Source organism: Balaenoptera borealis (assembly GCF_965194805.1).
Source record: "Balaenoptera borealis genome assembly, chromosome: 3".
NCBI classification, from domain to species: Eukaryota; Metazoa; Chordata; class Mammalia; order Artiodactyla; family Balaenopteridae; genus Balaenoptera; species Balaenoptera borealis.
In genome coordinates, this window is record NC_138866.1 from 62,712,626 (window position 1) to 62,731,894 (window position 19,269).

The 19,269-nt window shown below is 41.6% G+C and overlaps 1 long non-coding RNA gene and 1 pseudogene across 2 annotated transcripts in view; one reads left to right on the plus strand and one right to left on the minus strand.

The window, feature by feature from the left end:
• The window catches only part of LOC309625152, a 104,377-nt gene that overhangs the window by 37,040 nt on the left and 48,068 nt on the right, over positions 1-19,269 (minus strand). The window lies entirely within an intron of this gene.
• Positions 4,802-6,763, plus strand: LOC309626885 (ferritin heavy chain pseudogene; annotated as a pseudogene). Its single transcript has one exon. The product of its transcript is annotated as a ferritin heavy chain pseudogene (transcript).

Here is a 19,269-nt window from a genome sequence, read left to right on the forward strand (position 1 = left end):
ACCAAAACAAAACCAAAAGCCATCAAACCTTGGGGAAGAGAGAGAATCTGATTTCCATAGTTACCATATCATTAGATTCAAATGTTCATGTTTTCAACAACAACAACAAAAATCACAAGGCATACAAAGAAACAGGAATGTTCACCCACTCAAAGAAAAATAACACACCACCAGAACTGTCCCAGAGAAAAACCAGATGGTGGACCTACTATACAATGACTGTTTAAAAACTATCATAAAGATGCTCAAAGAACTAAAAGAAGACATGGAGAATTTCAATTAGGAGATAGAAAACCTAAAAAGAAACCCAAAAGAAACTCCAGAGCTACAAAGTGTAATAACTAAAATGAAAATTTCAAAGGCAGATTTGAGCAGGCAGAAGAAAGAATCAGCAAGCTTGAAGATAGGATGATGGAAATGATCAAGTCTGAGGAATGGAAAAAAAAAAAGATTAAAGAAAAGTTAACAGAACTTAAGGGAACTGTGGGACACCATTAAGTAAAGCACCATACACACATTATAAGAGTTTCAAAAGAAGGGAAAGAGATTATTTGAAGAAATAATGGCTGAAAACTTCTCAAGTTTGATTTAAAAAAAAAAACATGAATATAAACAACCAGGAAGATCAGTGAATTCCAACTGGATAAACTCAAAGAGACCCACACCAAGGGACACTGTGATCAAACTGTTGAAAGACAAAGATAGAATCTTGAAAGCAGCAGTAGAGAAGAAATATATCACATACAAGTGATCCTCAATAAGATTATGTACAGATTTCTCATCAGAAATCTTGAAGTCCAGAAGGCAGTGGACTGATACAGTCAAAGTGCTAAAAGAAAAAACTGTCAAGCAGGAATCCTATACCTGACAAAAGTAACCTTCAAAAGTGAGAGAGAAATTAAGACATTCCCAGATAAACAAAATCTGAGGGAGTTTGTTACCACTAGTCCTGCCCTGCAGGAAATGCTAAAGGCAGTCCTGCAGGTCGAAATGAAAGGACACTGGACCGTAACTCAAAGCCATACAAAGAAATAAAGATCTCAGTGAAGGTAAATACATGGGCTAGTATTATTATAAAAGTGGTTTGTAACTCCATTTTTAGGTTTTCTACATGATTTAAGAGAGTAATACATTTTTAAAAAACAATTATTAGTCTAAAAGCTAGTATTATTATAACTTTGCTTTGTAACTCCACATTTTGTTTCCTATGGAACTTAAGTGACTAATGAATTATAAATAACAATTATTGGGGACTTCCCTGGTGGCGCAGTGGATAAGAATCTGCCTGCCAATGCAGGGGACACAGGTTCGATCCCTGATCCAGGAAGAAGCCACATGCCGTGGAGCAACTAAGCCCATGTGCCACAACTATTGAGCCTGTGCTCTAGAGCCCACAAGCCACAACTACTGAACCCACGTGCCACAACTACTAAAGCCTGTGCACCTAGAGCCCGTGCTCCGCAACAAGAGAAGCCACCGCAATGAGAAGCTCGCGCACCACAACGAAGAATAGCCCCCGCTCGACGCAACTAAAGAAAGCCCCCGTGCAGCAACAAAGACCCAACACAGCCAAAAATAAATAAATAAAATAAGTAAACTAAAAAAATAAAAAATAAAAAAATAACAATTATTAGTTACTGGTTATGAACACACAATGTAAAAAGATATAATTTTGTGACATTAATAACTGAAAAGAATGGGGACCGAGCTGTATAGAAAAAGAGTTTTGTATGTTACTGAAGTTGAACTGGTATAAATTCAAATTAGAATGTTATAATTTAGGTTATCAAATGTAATCTCCATGGTAACCACAAGGAAAATAGTTTTAAAATATACACAAAAGGAAAAGAGAAGGGAATTAAGATGTTTTACTACAAAAAAAAAATCAGCTAAACACAAAAGAAGACAGCAATGTGGGAAATAAGGGACAAAAAAAGTATAAGGCATATAGAAAACAAATAGCAAAATAATTCTATCAGTTATTACTTTGAATGTAAATAGATTAAACTCTCCAATTAAAAGACAGAGATTGAGAGAATAGATTTAAAATAATGATCCAACTATATGCTGTCTACAAGAGACTCACTTTAGATCCAAAGCCACAAAAGGTTGAAAGTAAAAGGATGGAAAAAGACATTCCATTCAAATAGTGACCAAAAGAGAGCAGAGGTAGAAATATTAATATCAGACAAAATAGACTTTAAATCAAAAAAGTTTGCAAGAGTCAAAGAAGGACATTGTATATTAATAAATGGTTGAATACATCAAGAAGATATAACAATTATAATGTTTTAGGCACCTAATAACAGAGCATCAAAATATGTAAAGAAGAACTGACAGAATGGAAGGGGAAAATAGTTCCATAATAATAGTTGAAGACTTCAATACTCCTCTCTCAATAACTGATAGAACAAATAGTTGAAGATAAGTAAGGAGAGGACTTGAACAACACAATAAACCAACTAGATCCAACAGATATATACAGAACACTCTACCCAACAACAACAGAAAACACATTCTTCTCAAGTGCACAAAGGACATTCTCCAGGATAAATCATATGTTAGGCCACAAATTAAGTCTCAATAGACTAAAAAAGATAGATATTATATAAAATATCTTCTCCTACCACAAGGTAAAGTTCAAAATCAATAAGAGAAGGAAAACTGGAAAATTAATAAATGTGTAGAAATCAAACAACACACTCTTAAAAAAAATGAATCAAAAAAGAAATCACAAGGGACATTAGAAAATACTTAGAAACTAATGAAAACAAAAACACAACATACCAAAACTTATGGAACACAACAAAAGCGGTGCTAAGGGTGAAATTTATAACTATTAGCACTTACATTAAAAAACAAGAAAGATCTCAGATCAATAATCTAACTTTACAACTTACAAAACTAGAAGAAGAAAAAACAAATAAATCCAAAGCTAGCAGAAGAAAGGAAGTGATAAAGATTAGAGTGGAGATAACTGTAATAAAGGGTAGAAAACAATAGGGAAAAATCAATGAAACCAAAAATCAGTTTTTTGAAGCATCAACAAAATTTGCAAACCTTTAGCTAGAATGACTAGGAAAAAGGAAAGAAGACACAAATTACTAAAATAAAATAAATGAAAGTGGGGACATTACTAGTGAGTCTACATAAATAAAAAGAATTATAAGAAAGTACTATGAACAACTGTATGCCAAAAACTTGGATAACCTAGATGAAATGGACAAATTCCTAGAAACACAAAACCTACCAAGTCTGAATCATAAAGGAATAGAAAATCTGAACAGACCTAAAATAGTAAGGAGATTAAATCAGTAGTCAAACCTCCCCTCCCAAAATATAAAAGCCCTGGACCTGATGGCTCAGTGGTGAATGCTACCAAACATTTAAAGAAGAACTAATACCAATGATTCTTAAACTTTTCAAAAAATTGACAAGGAGTGAATACTTCCAAACTCATTCTATGACACCAGCATTACTCCAATACCAAAGTCAGACAAAGACACTGCAAGAAAACTACAGACCAATATCCCTTATGAACACTGATGCAAAAATCATCAATAAAATACTAGCAAACCAAATTCAGCAGCATATTGAAAGTATTATACAGCATGACCAAGTGGAATTTATTCCTGGAATACAAGGAGGGTTCAACATATGAAAAATTGATCAATGTAAATATAGCACATTAACAGAATGAAGAAAAAAAAAACCTTCATGATCATCTCAATGATGCAGAAAAAAGTATTTGACAAATTCAACACCCTTTCATTATTTAAAAAAAAAAAAACTCTCAACAAACTAGGAATAGAAAGAAAATAAATAAATAAAAGGTATCCAAATCAGAAAGGAAGAAGTAAAATTATCTTTGTTCACAGATGATATGATCTTGTATGTAGACAACCCTTAGAGTGTTCAAAAAAAAACTGTTAGAACTAATAAATGAATTCAGCAAATAGCAGGATACAAAGCCAACACAGAAAAATCAGTTGCATTTCTCAACGCTAATAATGAACAAACTGAAAAGGAAATTGTAAAAACAGTTCCACTTATAACAGCATCAAAAAGAATAAAATATTTAGGAATTAACTTACCTAAGGAGGTTAAAGACATACAATGAAAACTACAAAACATTTCTGAAAGAAATTAAAGAAGCCATAAATAAATGGAAACACATCCCATGTTTATGAATTAGAAGACTAGATATTATTAAAATGCCCATTGTATTCAAAAAGGTCTACAGAGACAATGCAATCCCTATCAAAATCTCAATGCCATTTTTTTTTCAGAAATAGAAAAAAGCCATCCTAAAATTCATATGGAATCTCAAGGGACCCAGAAGAGCCAACACCATCTTGAAAAAGAAGAACAAAGCTGGAGGTCCCATACTTCCTGATTTCAGAACTTACTGCAAAGCTATAGAAATCAAACAGTGGTGCTGGCATAAAGATAGACATATAGATCAAAGGAGTAGAATAGAGACCTGGAAATTAACCCTTGCATATATGGTCAATTGATTTTCAACAAGGGTGCCAAGACCATTCAATGGGGAAAGGACAGTCTTTTCAACTAGTGGTGCTGGGAAAACTGGATAGCCACATGTAAAAGAATGAAGTTGGACTCTTACCTGACAAAAATTAACTCGATATGGATCATAGAACTAAACCTAAGACCTAAACCATAAAACTCTTAGAAGAAGACAGCAAAAGCTTTACAACATTGGATTTGGCAATGGTTTATTGGATATGACACCAAAGACACAGGCAACAAAAGAAAAAAATAGACATATTGGACTTCATGAAAATTGAAAACTTTTGTGCATCAAAGGACACTTTCAACCAACTATGGTTTCCTTCTTCAACTGTGCTTGGATGGAACAGGCGTTAATCCAGCCCTCCGCCCCCTCCTCACAGTGCTCTCAGACTGCCCCACGGCCCCCCGCTGCTGCCCCAGCACAGGGCAGCCATCACCGTCTCTCCTCGCCACCTGCCCTGACCACCGAGGTCCCTCACTGGTGGGCCAGAACTACCACCAGGACTCAGAGGCCACCATCAACTGCCAGATCAACCTGGAGCCCTAAGCTTCCTACCTCTACCTATCCATGTCTTATTACTTCGACTGCAATAATGTAGCTTTGAAGAACTTTGCCAAATAGTTTCTTCACCAATCTCATGAGGGGTTTCTCATCAGCTGAGAAACTGATGAAACTGCAGAACCAATGAGGTGACCACATCTTCCTCCAGGATATCAAGAAACCAGACCATGAGGACCGGGAGAATGAGGTGAATGCAATGGAGTGTGTATTACACTTGGGAAGCATGAATCAGTTGCTACTGGAGCTGCACAAACTGGCCACTGCACAAACAACCCCCACTTGTTGACTTCATTGAGAGTCATTACCTGAAAGAGCAGGTGTAATCCAAAGAACTGGGCGACCACAAAACCGATCTGCACAAGATGGGGCCCCCAAATCTGGCATGGAAGAGTATCTCTTTGACAAGCACACTCAGGGAGACAATGATAACAAGAGCTAAGGCTGAGACCAGCTTCCCATACCCACTGAGTGATTTCCCTGGTCACCAAGGCAGTGCATGCATATTGGTAAAGGGGTTAACTTTACCTTTTCTCTAGGTTGTACCAAAACATCTACTTAGTTCTTTTGTACCATTCCTTCAAATAAAGCAATTTGGTAACACACCCCACCAAAAAAAAGAAACTTTCAACAGAGTGAAAATGCAACCCATGAAAGGGAGAAAATATTTGCAAATCATATATCGATAAGGGATTAATATCAAGAGTATATAGAGAACTCCTAAAACTAAACAACAACAGAAAAACAAATAACCTGATTCAAAAATGGGCAAAAGACTTGAATAGACATCTCTTCAAAGAAGATATTCGAATGGCCAATAAGCACATGAAAAGATGCGCAACCTCACTAATCATTATGTAAATGCAAATCAAAACTACAGTAAGATACCCCCTCACACCCATTAGCATAGCTACTATCAAAAAATCCAAAATAATAAATGTTGGCAATGATGTGGAGAAATTAGAACCCTTGTGCACTACTGGTGTGAATGTAACATGATACAGCCACTGTGGAAAACAGTATGGTGGTTCCCCAAAAAATTAAAAATAGGCTTAGCAAATGACCCAACAATTCCACTTCTTGGTATATGCCCAAAAGAATTAAAAGCAGGGTCTCAAAGATATATTTATGCACCCACATTCACAGCAGCATTATTTGCAATAGCTAAGTTTTGGAAGCAACCCAAGGGTCCATGAACAGGTGAATGAATAAGCAAAATGTGGTATATGCATACAGGGGAACATTTCTCCGTCTTAAAAAGGAAGGAAATTCTGACATATTCACAACATGGATGAACCTTGAGGATGTTATGCTAAGTGAACTAAGTCAGTCACACAAAGACTAATACCGTATGGTTCCATTTGTATGAGGTACCTGGAGTAGTCAAAATCATAGAGACAGAAAGTAGAATTGTGGTTGCCAGGGGCTGGGGGGAGAGGGAAATAAGGGGTCATTGTTTAATGGGTGTGGAGTTTCAGTTTTGCAAGATGAAAAGAGTTCTGGAGGTGGATGGTGGTGATCGGTGATCATTGCTCAACAATACAAATGTAATTAATACCACTGAACTGTTACTCAAACATGATTAAGATGGTAATGTTCATGTTATGTGTATTTCACAATTTTAAAAGTTTGAAAAAAATCAGGGCTAATTCAGGCCAAATCCAGTATGCAGATATACAGGCCTTAAGTTTCTATGCAGTTAGTAAATTAAGCAACAAATTTGACTTACCATCCCTCTACTACCTCTCAGATTCCTGGGGCATATATTTTACAGTCAAGTTTCCCTAGGCATTCACCAAGTGAGAGAAAAGTATACTTTATTTAGCCAAACTGTCTCAAGCATGAGTGTAGATTAAAGGCATTTCATACATGCAAAGCCTCAAAAAATTTACATCCAACTTGTGGTTACCAAAGGGGATAGCAAGGGGGGGGCAGGGATAAATTAGGAGTTTGGGATTAACATGTACACACTACTATATATAAAATAGGTAAACAACAAAGACCTACTGTATAGCACAGGGAACTATACTCAGTATCTTGTGATAACCTATAATGGAAAAGAATCTGAAAAAGAATATATATATATATATACATACATATATATGTGTGTATATATATATATAACTGAATCACTTTGCTGTATGCTTAAAACTATCACAACATTGTAAATTAAATACACTTCAATTAAAAAAATTTACATCCCAAGCATTGTTTCTTAGCAGACTACTGTATGACAAAAGTCAGTCCTTAATTGCTACCGTGTATTTTTCTCTAATCTCTTCACAGATCTGATCGTAAACTCTCTGAGGAAGGGATCGCATTTTATACTTCTATTACTCAACGGGATTTTGAGACTGTATTCATACCACAGTAGAGATTCCATACATGTTATTTATTCCAGAGGTAGTACAAACAGTACGTGAATCTTCCGTTAGCAGAGAGGAGGGGAGGAACGGAGTCAGCTGGGACATGGGGAGTGTTAAGGCTCATTTCTCCAGCCATTCACCCAGCGGCACTCCGTTATCTGGTCTCACATAGTCCAGCCAACTTTAGTTCTTGCCAACATACACCCTCCCAGAAATAATCATTATTAATATTCTCCATGATCACTAGTCATATTTAATCACAGAATTACAAATGTGGGGAGTTTTTCTTGCTTAGTTTTCAGAAAACCTCTTGGATTAGGACAAGCAGCTGCGCCCCACTTCCAAGCAAAGATTGTCTCTGCAGTTCCACTAAGTCCCGGTAGGTGGCGCTGGCACAGTACAAAACAGTTCGAATTTGATCCCTGTTTATTGAAAGAATCCAGCTCCTTTTGCCACTAAGGTTATAAAATTTATTTTTAGTGTGACTTGATGGGCCTTGTCTGAAATTTAACAATATTGGAATCAAATTCTGATACCTAATCACACGGATGTAAGCTCTATTAGATTTCAATTAGCATTCACTCTGATTTGATTATAAGGCTTCAACCATTAAAATGGCTAATAGGGAGACATTTAGATAATTGCAGCTGCCTGGGGTTATTACATTTGCTATCATTTCCACAGAGTGATTCATGTAAAGACTGGGCCATAAAATTTGTTTTTGTTGGTGGAGACAAGGAACGAGGGCTTATTGGGGTGGAGGCACTATGAAGCCTTTTCCTGGTGTGGTCTGGCATTTGGGACTGTTTTTCTTTTTTTTTCTTTTTGTGGGATTGTTTTTTAATTAGGAGGGAAATATGAGTGTAGGGCGCTTGCCATTTAGCTCTTTTCCAAAAAGATATTGTTGATTCTCCATCTACAATACTGTTTCATTTGGCAAAAGAAAAGCGGCATTAGCCAAGTTTCCTTTTCCTCTTTTTTAATTGAACTGACTTACATTTGAACTGAGAAGATTAACCACATCAAAACTCACCTCCTGCACAAAGGCCTTCCTCAGTAAATGGAACTGGGTCTCCTCTATCACCTAATACCATTCCTAGGTGCAAATGCTAGAGGTGTCTTACCAAAGTTGCCAGACCGCTTGGTGAGGATATTGAGACATGCTTTAAACGTAAAAGGAATAGTTGGACAAACTGACCTTCAAGGTCACTTCAGCCCCCACTATCTAAGATTCTAGGGATCAATGAAAAAATGTCCCTGCCCCAAAGAGCCCCCAGACTCTAGGAGCAGGACCAGTCACCTAGGGTCTTAGAGCAGCCCGCACACGGTATATTTTTCTGGGTGGGACAGCAGAGCTGTTCCAAAAAGGTGAGGAAACTCACCTCCAGAAACTCACCCTCTACTCTATGGGGGTCACTAAGAGCCTGAAATTCAAGTCTGGAAAGAAAGAAGTCATTGGTGAAAACTCATCTGTTTTTAAATCCAATACTTTATCATTTTTACCCACAGATAACTTGATAATTTGCCATTAGGGCTTCAAAACTATATTCCACTCAAGGAAACAGATGTAGTGTCTGAAGACTCAAAACCAGTTTGTGAGGGAAGCTTAGAATTCTCTTTTGTTCTGCTAGAAAATATTTCTCGCATACTGTACCAACATGAAAACATTAATTCTCATAAATACCTCTCCAGTCTCAGAGGCCTAGGATATAACCCCTTAGAGCCCAGGACTGCATCTTTTTAGTCCTATGTTTTGGGGCAGGACCTAGCCCAAGACTCTACAGACAACAGTCAAACACTTTGCTGTGCAAAAGATCCAGTTCTATTCCAGACTATGTGTGTGAGAACATAAGAAAATGCAAAACTTTCTTAGAACAATGATCCATCAAGCCTAGTAGTCTGCCTTCTATATGTTTGAATATAAGTTCAGTAATCTTCCAAAAAGACAAACATCCTAGGCTGTCCTATAATGCACTGGGTCTTTTCTTTCCCCAGTACAGGTGGTTGTGAGGTGGGCCGGGACCGAAAAGTCCTGACCATAAAAAGAATGCAGGCGGACAAGCTGAAGGTCTGAGCCACTGCCCACGGCTCATGTGGGTGGGGTCCATTTTTCCCAGAAGTGCAGACAATGTCATTTGTAATTCAGAAAAAATGTGGCAGACATTGCCAGGGCAATTCTCTCAGCATTGAGTGAAGAGGAGGGGGTGGGGACGGGGCGTGGACGAGGAAGGGGAGATGGGGCAGTGCACAGATACCCAGACAAGGTGGTCAGAGAAACACGTTTCCTCCTAGGACTGTCTCTGCAGACCGGTCTGTATTCAACTGTTTGGGGAAAACAAGCAGCTGAGCAAGCTCCTTAGCCACTCTGTGGAGGGAACGTCTATAACCCTTCAGTGCTGGGAGAGCCACAGCTCAAGTTTTGGGACCTAATATCCCCTCAGAAGTAGATAGTACAGTTTAGTATAAGAGAAATGGAGCAACAGTTTATGGAGGGATTTCCTAAACGTGAAAAAGCCATTCCTGAGATCCCGGCATCGATCTGGCCTTCTGAGATCTCTGACTTCATTTCCTATTACTCTTCCCATGACTCACCCCGCTTCACCCACACTAACCTCCTGCAGTCCAAGAGCACCCACCTCAGGGCCTTTGCACTCACCGAACGCGGTTCTCCCCCTCAGCAGCCACCCAGCTCACTCCCTCCCTTCCTTCAGATCTTTACTTCACTGTTTGCCCTCTCATCTTCCCAGCCACCCTGCTTAAAATTTCAACATGTCCTCCTGCCCTGACATTTCTACCCCTTTCTCTGACTTATTGTTCTCCTAAGCACTCTCACCAGTATATTCTGTATTTTACTTATTTATCTAGTACATTTCTGTCTCCTGCACGAGGTAAGCTCCCTGAGGGCAGAGTTTTGGACTGTTATCTCCCATGCCTAGAAGAGTGTCTAGAACAGCGTGGGCACTCAGAACAGAACTTTGAATGAATCAAGTTCAGCTCCGTATTCATACTTTCCAGAAGGACACCCTGACTCACATGAAGAAAGTATTCTTTCTAAGCAAATTAATATTCTAAGGAGGGTTTCTTAGAGAATGGTTAAGCATCCAGAAACCTAGCTGCTTTCTAGAATCCTTAGTACTTTTAAATGTTAGAGATGAAGAGGCCTCTAGAGCAGTGGTTCTCAAAGTGTGGTCCCCGGCCAGAAGCAATAGAAGACCTGGAACTTGGAAGAAAGGCACTTTCGAGCCCCACCTAGGACCTGCTGAATGAAGATCTCCAGGGGTGGCGCTCAGCAATCCGTGTTTTAAAAGTCCTCTGGAGACTCTAACACAAGCTGCAGTTTGAGAACAAATCACTGATGTAGAGGAAAGAGCAGAGGGCTAAATTATCTAGAGATGTAGATTCTAGTCCTGGTATATTTAATTGCGCGACCTTGGTTACACCCCTTAACCTCATCTACCTCCCTCTCTTCACTTACAAAATGAAAGAGCTGCTAAATTTTTCTTACATGCTTTTTTTTTTTAATATCTGTAAGGTTTTTTTTTTTTAATTTATTTTTTTATTTATGGCTGTGTTGGGTCTTCGTTTCTGTGCAAGGGCTTTCTCTAGTTGCGGCAAGCAGGGGCCACTCTTCATCGCGGCGCGCGGGCTTCTCACTATCGCAGCCTCTCTTGTTGCGGAGCACAGGCTCCAGACGCGCAGGCTCAGCAATTGTGGCTCACGGGCCTAGTCGCTCCGTGGCATGTGGGATCTTCCCAGACCAGGGCTCGAACCCGTGTCCCCTGCATTGGCAGGCAGATTGTCAACCACTGCACCACCAGGGAAGCCCCTCTTACATGCTTTTAATGTACTAATGGTAAATCTTGCAATCACAGCCCTGAAGGACCCCTTTCGTTAGGCTTGTAACTGTATATTAGCGAGTAATTCAACAACCTATCTTAAGTAAAACTTTCTTTTCTTTCAGTCTGGGCTTTCTTTTCTCAAGTTTCCTGAATTGGTGAGCAGTTTGCACAGACACACAATCTTGCCACACGGGACACTTCTTCCAATGACCATATTCTTGTACCTCACACCTTTTTCAGCTTCTGGGACAGCCCTCTATTCTGGTTTCCCTCCCATCTCTTTGGCTGTTCTTAGTTTCTTCTGCTGGCTTCTTAGCCTCAGCTCACTCCTTAAACTCTGGTGTTCCCATCTTGGTTCTTAAAATCTACACACAATTCCGGGTGGCTTTGTCCTCACCCTGACTTTAGCTATTTCTCAAATAAGCCGATGACTCCCAAATATTTCATTCTCTTAGAAATCCCCACATTCAATCACCTGTTATGTAACCCCTAGACCCCCTCAAATTAACACGTCCAAGAGAGAACTCATCACCTTCCGCCACCCCACTCTTCCTCCGATTTTGCCACTAAGTAGCCCAGGTCAGAAACTGAGAGCTCGTAGATGCCTCCCTCTCTCCTTCCCTCTCATCCAGTCAGGCACCAAGACCTGTAGATCCTTCCTCTTGGATCTCGTCAGCCATCTCTCTTCCTCACTTTCCAGTCACTGCCTTTAACTGGTCACCAGCTTCATGCCTAACCCACTTCAGTCTATTTGCCACACAGTCTTCCAAAGCACACTGATGGCCGCCACCATGGAAAACACCCAGGGGCTTCCCTGGTGGTCCAGTAGCTAGGACTCTGCCCTTCCATTGCAGGGGGCCCGGGTTCAATCCCTGGTCGGGAAACTAAGATCCCACAGGCCACGCGGGGCGGCCAAAAAAAGAAAATAAAATTTTAAAAAAATAAAATAAAATCCCCCAGTGGCTCTCCATGGCTTTCAAGGTGCTGTCCCAGCTTCTCTGCTTGGTCACGTGGCCCTGCCCCATCTCCTTCCTGCCTGACACTCTCATCTCTCCCCCCACACACCAAGCCACGTACAACTGCTTGTTTCACACCTCCATGATTTGCCACAGACTTTCCCTTCTCCTGGCACGTCCTTCTCCCTCCTTTTCTAACTAATTCCTACTTGTTCCTTAAAAGCCGTCCTTTATCACCCACACCTGTCAGAATGGCCATCATCAAAAAGAACACAAATAACAAATGCTGGCAAGGATGTGGAGAAAAGGGAACACCTGTACACTGTTGGTAGGAACGTAAATTGGTGCAGACACTGTGGAAAACAGTATGGAGGTTCCTCAAAAAACTAAAAATAGCTACCATATGACCCAGCAATTCCACTCCTGGGTATATATCCGAAAGGAATGAGAACACTAATTTGAAAAGATACTTGCACCCCAATGTGCACCGCAGCATCATTTACAATTGCCAAGATATGGAAGCAACCTAAGTGTCCATATGAATGAATAAAGAAGATGTGATACACACACACACACACACACACACACACACACACACACACACAGAATGGAATACTACTCAGCCAGAAAAAAGAATGAAATTTTGCCATTTGCAACAACATGGATGGACTTGGAGGGTAATATGCTAAGTGAAATAAGTCAGACAGAGAAAGACACATGCCACGGAGCAACTAAGCACGTGCGCCACAACTACTGAGCCTGCGCTCTAGAGCCCACAAGCCAAAACTACTGAGCCTGCACGCTGCAACTACTGAAGCCCACATGCTCTAGGGCCCGTGTGCCGCAACTACTGAGTCCACGTGCTGCAACTACTGAAGCCCGTGTGCCTAGCACCCATGCTCCACAACAAGAGAAGCCACCACAATGAGAAGCCCGCGCACCGCAACAAAGAGTAGCCCCTGCTCACCGCAACTAGAGAAAGCCTGCGCACAGCAACAAAGACCCAACGCAGCCAAAAATAAAATTAAATTAAAATTAAAAAGAAGAAAAAGAAACAGACTCACAGATACAGAGAACAAACTAGTGGTTACAGTGGGGAGAGGGAAGCGGGGAGGGGCAATATAGTGGTAGGGGATTAAGAGGTCCAAACTACTATGTATAAAATAAATAAGCTACAAGGATATATCATACAACACAGGGAATAGAGGCAATATTTTGTAATAACTATAAATGGAGCATAACTTTTAAAAATTGTGAATCACTATATTTTACACCTGTAACTTATACAATATTGTACATCACCTATACTTCAATTAAAAAAAAAAAAGCTGTCCTTGACCAACCCTCCCAGCCCGCCTTAGCGTCCCCAATTCTATACTCCCAGAGCACTTTGTTCACATCTCAAAGTGAGCCTCCTTACTAAAATCACTCCTGTACCTGATTATCTCCCCACCAGCCTATAAGTTCCCTAAGAGCCAAGAGCCTATTTTCTTTTCTTTGTACCTTCAGACCCCAACAGTGCCTGGCACAAAAGTGCTTAATAAAATGCTTGACAAATTAATGTTTATTTTTTTCTCTATATATAATACATTTTTCTCTAGAGATTTCTTTTTTCATATTAGCCAAGTGTGTCAATATGTCACATTTCCTTTAGCTTAACCAGTCCTTTGACTAAACATAGCTACAGGTAGTTAGGGACAGACGTCTGTGCTTGATCCTGGAGCAGGAACTAAGAAAGTGAATTTACGCAGAGGGAAAGCCTCTGATCGGAAGTCTGGGGTGGGAAGGAAGGGCAGCCTGTCTGTGGGAGCCGTGACATTTTGAAAGCACCAAATTCACTGTCACCTCGAGCTTCTCCTGTGGGGCAAAAGGGATGACAGAGGCGGGGGCTTTTGTCCTCTCTTGTGGGCAGATTTCCCCAGTTAGTTTTCCTTTTGTGGTGCCTGTGGCCATGAAGGAGCCTTCCCCAGGAACCCCCCACCTATTTTTAGCCTCAGTTCAACACCCTACAGACAGCACCCCTCCCATATATCTCTGTGTTAATTTTCAATCCTGCTGTTACCAATATGAATCACCTGACATATGAATCTGGCCTGACAAATTGCTAGACCTGAAGTGAGAATAAAGACTTGAAGTGAAAAGGTAAAACCTTTAACAGTGGAAAGTTGCAAAGATGCCCTGACAGCTAACGCATCTAATAGCCTCCCTGTGCTACTTTTATAAAACTATTTCGTGGATGTTCACATGTAGTGTTATTTGAATGAAGTTCTCTGTGATCAGAGATTTAGAGCCTGCACTGGATAACCTAAACTCCTCTCTAGGATTTCCTCTTTAAGGAAGACTCATCTGGGAAATGAATTGTTGTAGATGTTACCTGAGTCAGATAGACTACACACCATATATCATTCTTAGTACAGGCATTTTGTTTTAAGCACTGATTATGTTATAGTTGGTGCATGCTTTGTGAAACTAGGTCAAGCTCTTGAGGTATGATATTTTGTGTTGAAAATGCTGCTGCCTCTGAAAGATCATCCTGGAATGACAGTTACCCCTCCACTGGGTCCAGACAACCATGTGTCCATGGGCCTTCAGCCTTGCCATCCATTGATGGGAGTTCTGATGAGGCATTGCCCTGCTGGGAAACCTCTTAGTCAACCAGATTGATTCCCATTCCGCCTCCTTCCCCTCATCCTACGTCCCTGAAGGATTTTTGCCACAGGGGATACTCTAGGCAAGTGCTTATTGATTCCTCTAAGCTAGAGCTTCTGTCTCAACTTACTTTTCGATCTCTTGGCCTGGGCCTCCAGGACCTCATCTATCTCTGTACTGAAGGTTTTGAGGAGAAGTCATCTGCCTTCTTATCCTGGGTCCCACCCTAGGGGTTACTCTCAGGCTGTAGAGAAGAAAGAAGAGAAGTGGGGCACAATCTAAGTCTATTTGTAATATCTTCACTCCTCTTATTAATGCTCCGGATGGGCTGAGTTCTATGATGGCTCTGTTTGGCCTTCTGTCCTCCTAGTAGCCTTTCTCCCACAATGCCTCCTTCCTCTGTAAAATGAGATTGATAACACCTCACTCCAAGGCAGAAGCTGGACCAGATGAGCTCTTGAGATAATTTCCAGATAGAGAAGTGTTGATTGGATGAAAAGTGAGGTATTAACAGAGAAGAAGAGTCAAAGAACAATTATGTTAGGTCTGAAGAAAAGAGGATACTCATGCCTTAGACAATGGACCGGACAAGAAAGACGCAGAAGAAATGAATTTTCTCCACCCCTCCCAGCAGTGCCCATTCCACCCCATATCCTTGCATCAAGCTAGAGTCAAAAGGGGACACTGAACAATAACTAAGCAGTACAAGGCAACGTGTGACCTCAGGCCCTATGTGCAAGCCAGGCCATAAGAAGTAGAAGGATTCAAAAGAGGGCAGAGTACTCCAGGGAGAGGAAGAGAAGGAAGAGCTCTTGGAAAGGGTAGGTCCTGACAAGGAAGTGGGAAGAAGTTGGTCCTTGGGCAGGGAGGGACGGCCGAGGACGTATCCCGGAGCAGGCCAGAGCCCCTGGAGCGGAGTGTTGGTGCAGGGGAGAAACGGGGACTGGGGTGGCCAAGCTGGGCGGGCTCTGACTCTGGAGGGCTGTAAATGCTGCCTGAGGAATTCAGACTCTGTCCTGCCGGTCATGGTAGGTCACTAGAGGTCCTGTTACAGGAAATAACAGGACAAAAATGTGTGTTTGCAAAAGGAGATTTAATCGTATCGCTGTAACCCTTTGATATTACTTGAATTTTTAACCACTTTTTCAACCACGTGCAAGTGCTACGTCTATGTTTTTTTAATACTACAGAAAATACAACATATAATTTGTGCCAATACCTTTGAAAAACTTTTAAATAGGAACAGTCAAGCCACACTGTTAGAGTGTGGAGAGGAACAATGGGAGGGGTAGCATGGGGTGATGGATTTAAATGCTGGCTTTGGCTTTCTGGTTGAGTGACTTAACCTTTCTGAGCCTCAAATTCCTTTCAAAACAGATAATGATCTCCATCTAAGAGAATGGTTGTGAAGATTAAATAGGATAAAGTATATCAAGTGCCAGCCATGGTAAGTGTTCAGTAAATGTATAAATAACAATTTGAGAGGCTACTACGGTAAAACAGGGGGTGCACTAATGTGGGGAGAGTGGAAATGGAAAGGGGATGGGCTGAAGTCATTTTTTTTTTTTTAATTTAATTTATTAATTTATTTATTTTTGGCTGTGTTGGGTCTTCGTTTCTGTGCGAGGGCTTTCCCTAGTTGCAGTGAGCAGGGGCCACTCCTCATCGCGGTGCGCGGGCCTCTCACTATCGCGGCCTCTCTTGTTACGGAGCACAGGCTCCAGACGCGCAGGCTCAGTAGTTGTGGCTCATGGGCCTAGTTGCTCCGCGGCATGTGGGATCTTCCCAGACCAGGGCTCGAACCCGTGTCCCCTGCATTGGCAGGCAGATTCTCAACCACTGTCCCACCAGGGAAGCCCCTGGAGTCATTTCAAAAGTAGGATAAACTGAACGGATCAGCTCTAGGGATTTCAGGAGAGGGGACACTCACAGCTCTCCCCAGGGCTGTGATAAATGATGCACCATAGTCACACCTAAATACCCAGTCTCAGAGCACATCCTCCAGCCATCTTTCCTGAAATCCCCTCCTTAAGAAAATGTGGGAACTTCCCTGGTGGTGCAGTGGTAAAGAATCCGCCTTCCAATGCAGGGGACACAGATTTGATCCCTGGTCAGGGCATCTAAGCCCGCGTGCCACAACTACTGAGCTCGCGCGCCTCAACTAGAGAGCCCGCGAGCCGCAAACTACAGAGCTCACAGGCTCCGGAGGCCGTGTGCCACAACTACAGAGAGAGAAAACCTGCACGCCACAACTAGAGAGAAGCCCGCGCGCCTCAACGAAGACCCGAAGCAGCCAAATAAATAAATAGTTTAAAAAAAAAAAAAATGTGATTCCTCGGAGAACAGTTATTCCACAGACAACCTGAAGATGTCGCTGCAGGCAGTACCATCCATACTGCGCTCTTATCTTGCCTGGATTCTGCCATTCGTGAAAGAAAATTCCACTGTGGCTCCCTATCTAACCCCCCTTACTCCATGCTCCTGCCCTGTCTGTAGCCTCCTCTTTCTCCTGTGAACACTCATCCTTCTCTCTACCTCCTGCCCTGATGCCCTGGCCACCTGGGGGTGAATCTGAGCCCTTCAAGGCAGCCGAGCCAACGTTGTGACCAGGTTGTACGAGTGCTTCCCTGCCCTTTCTCCATCATCGTGTTCATGTAGATTATTTACCAAGACCTGCACGTACACTCTTACCCCCACCCCATTCCCCTAGCCTCTTGAGTTTCAGTCAATGAAGGTAGGGGCACCCCTATTCCCTATCTCCCATGCTCTTCAACTTCTCTTCTAAATGGCCCAATTTTCAAATATTAGCATTAAAGATTTGATGATGCATTAATCTACCTCATTTTCTGAAAATGTCAGTGTTCTTGGTAAAATAATCCCTGAACCATGGCCTATATAAACAGCTGTGGGAAATAGGAAATGATGAGCATTTCGGAGCCAAGCTGAGTGACTTAGCCAGAGGGAATATGTGACAGTCATGGGACTGGACTCTGACAGCTGAGACCCAGTAACAAAGGAAAAATGTTCCAGGCCAATTTCCCCCTTTCTCTCAGCTCATGGCTTCTGTTTGTGACCCTTCCTCTTACTCTCTCATTTGCTTTCAGCATTTAAAGATCAGCCTAAGAGTGTGGGATTAACAGATACACACTACTATATATAAAATAGATAAGCAACAAGGATTTGCTGTGTAGCACAGGAAACTTATTCAGTATCTTGTAGTAACCTATAATAGAAAATAATCTGAAATATATATATACATATATACATGAATCACTTTGCTGTACACCTGAAACTAACACAATATTGTAAATCAGCTATACTTCAACTGAAAAAATAAAAATAAAAAGCCTAAGAATAACTTTCAGAATCGATTTTTTTTATAGGTATCCCCCATTAACAGCCTCAGAGATAAGACTCCAAGACACATCTCAATTTTTCATATTTATCCAAGTAATCTGGGGCTCTACTCCAGCGAACAGAGGGTCTAAAAGGAGGTTTGGGAAAGACATTATCTTGGTGATTACAAGAAAGGGCTGAGAATCAAGGTTCCTAAGTCTTCACTCTGTTTATAAACTGAAGCGAATCTATGATTCCTCTCTGATTATCTGTGATGCAGCTATGATTCTGTTTACCTTTGTCCTACACCATTCCCAAGACCTTAGACCACAGAGGGGAAGAAATAGCCACATCCCCGTATAGTTTCTGGTGGTGCTTTTGCCTCTGATGCTGAAAGGGATCATGAGCTTCTCCCTTGCTTATGGTGCCCAAGGGCAGGGACCTCCTCTCACGTAGGTGCCCAATCCTGCAGAGTACCAGGCCTTTGTGTCGGAGTGCCCTGGCGCTAAGTCTCCTCCTACCCTGACTGAACTCAGAGTGAATTTACACCCAAGACAAAATAGCAAACGTACTGGCATGCAGAGGGAGTAGTGGGTTCTTAAGCCTCCATCCCCTTCCTAATCCAACTACTCCTCTCTGAACACAACAGAACACGAATCACCCTCACACCTTTAGCGACCACGTGGTTACTGCCGACAAACGGCGAAAAGGGAGAGCCAGGAATTGGGGCCACAGGTGACACCTGCAGGCCCCCCTCCCTCCCCGGCAGCTGCCGGTTACCCAACTGGCAGGGGGCACAAGGTTGAGGCACCAGCCTAGCAGGAACACCTCAAGGAGATGTTTATTGAAAGCATTTGAGTGTTTAAAAAAACCTAAGTAATCTTTGTAAGAAAAATCAGAACTTTGTTGAACTTGTTACCCTTATTTTACAGGATAGGGTTGAAACGTTTTTTGGGGGAGGGTGAACTCTCTTTTCCAGGCTTAGTGATTCCAGCCCCGCCTGCAGGAGCAGATGGAACTTCCTGGACAGG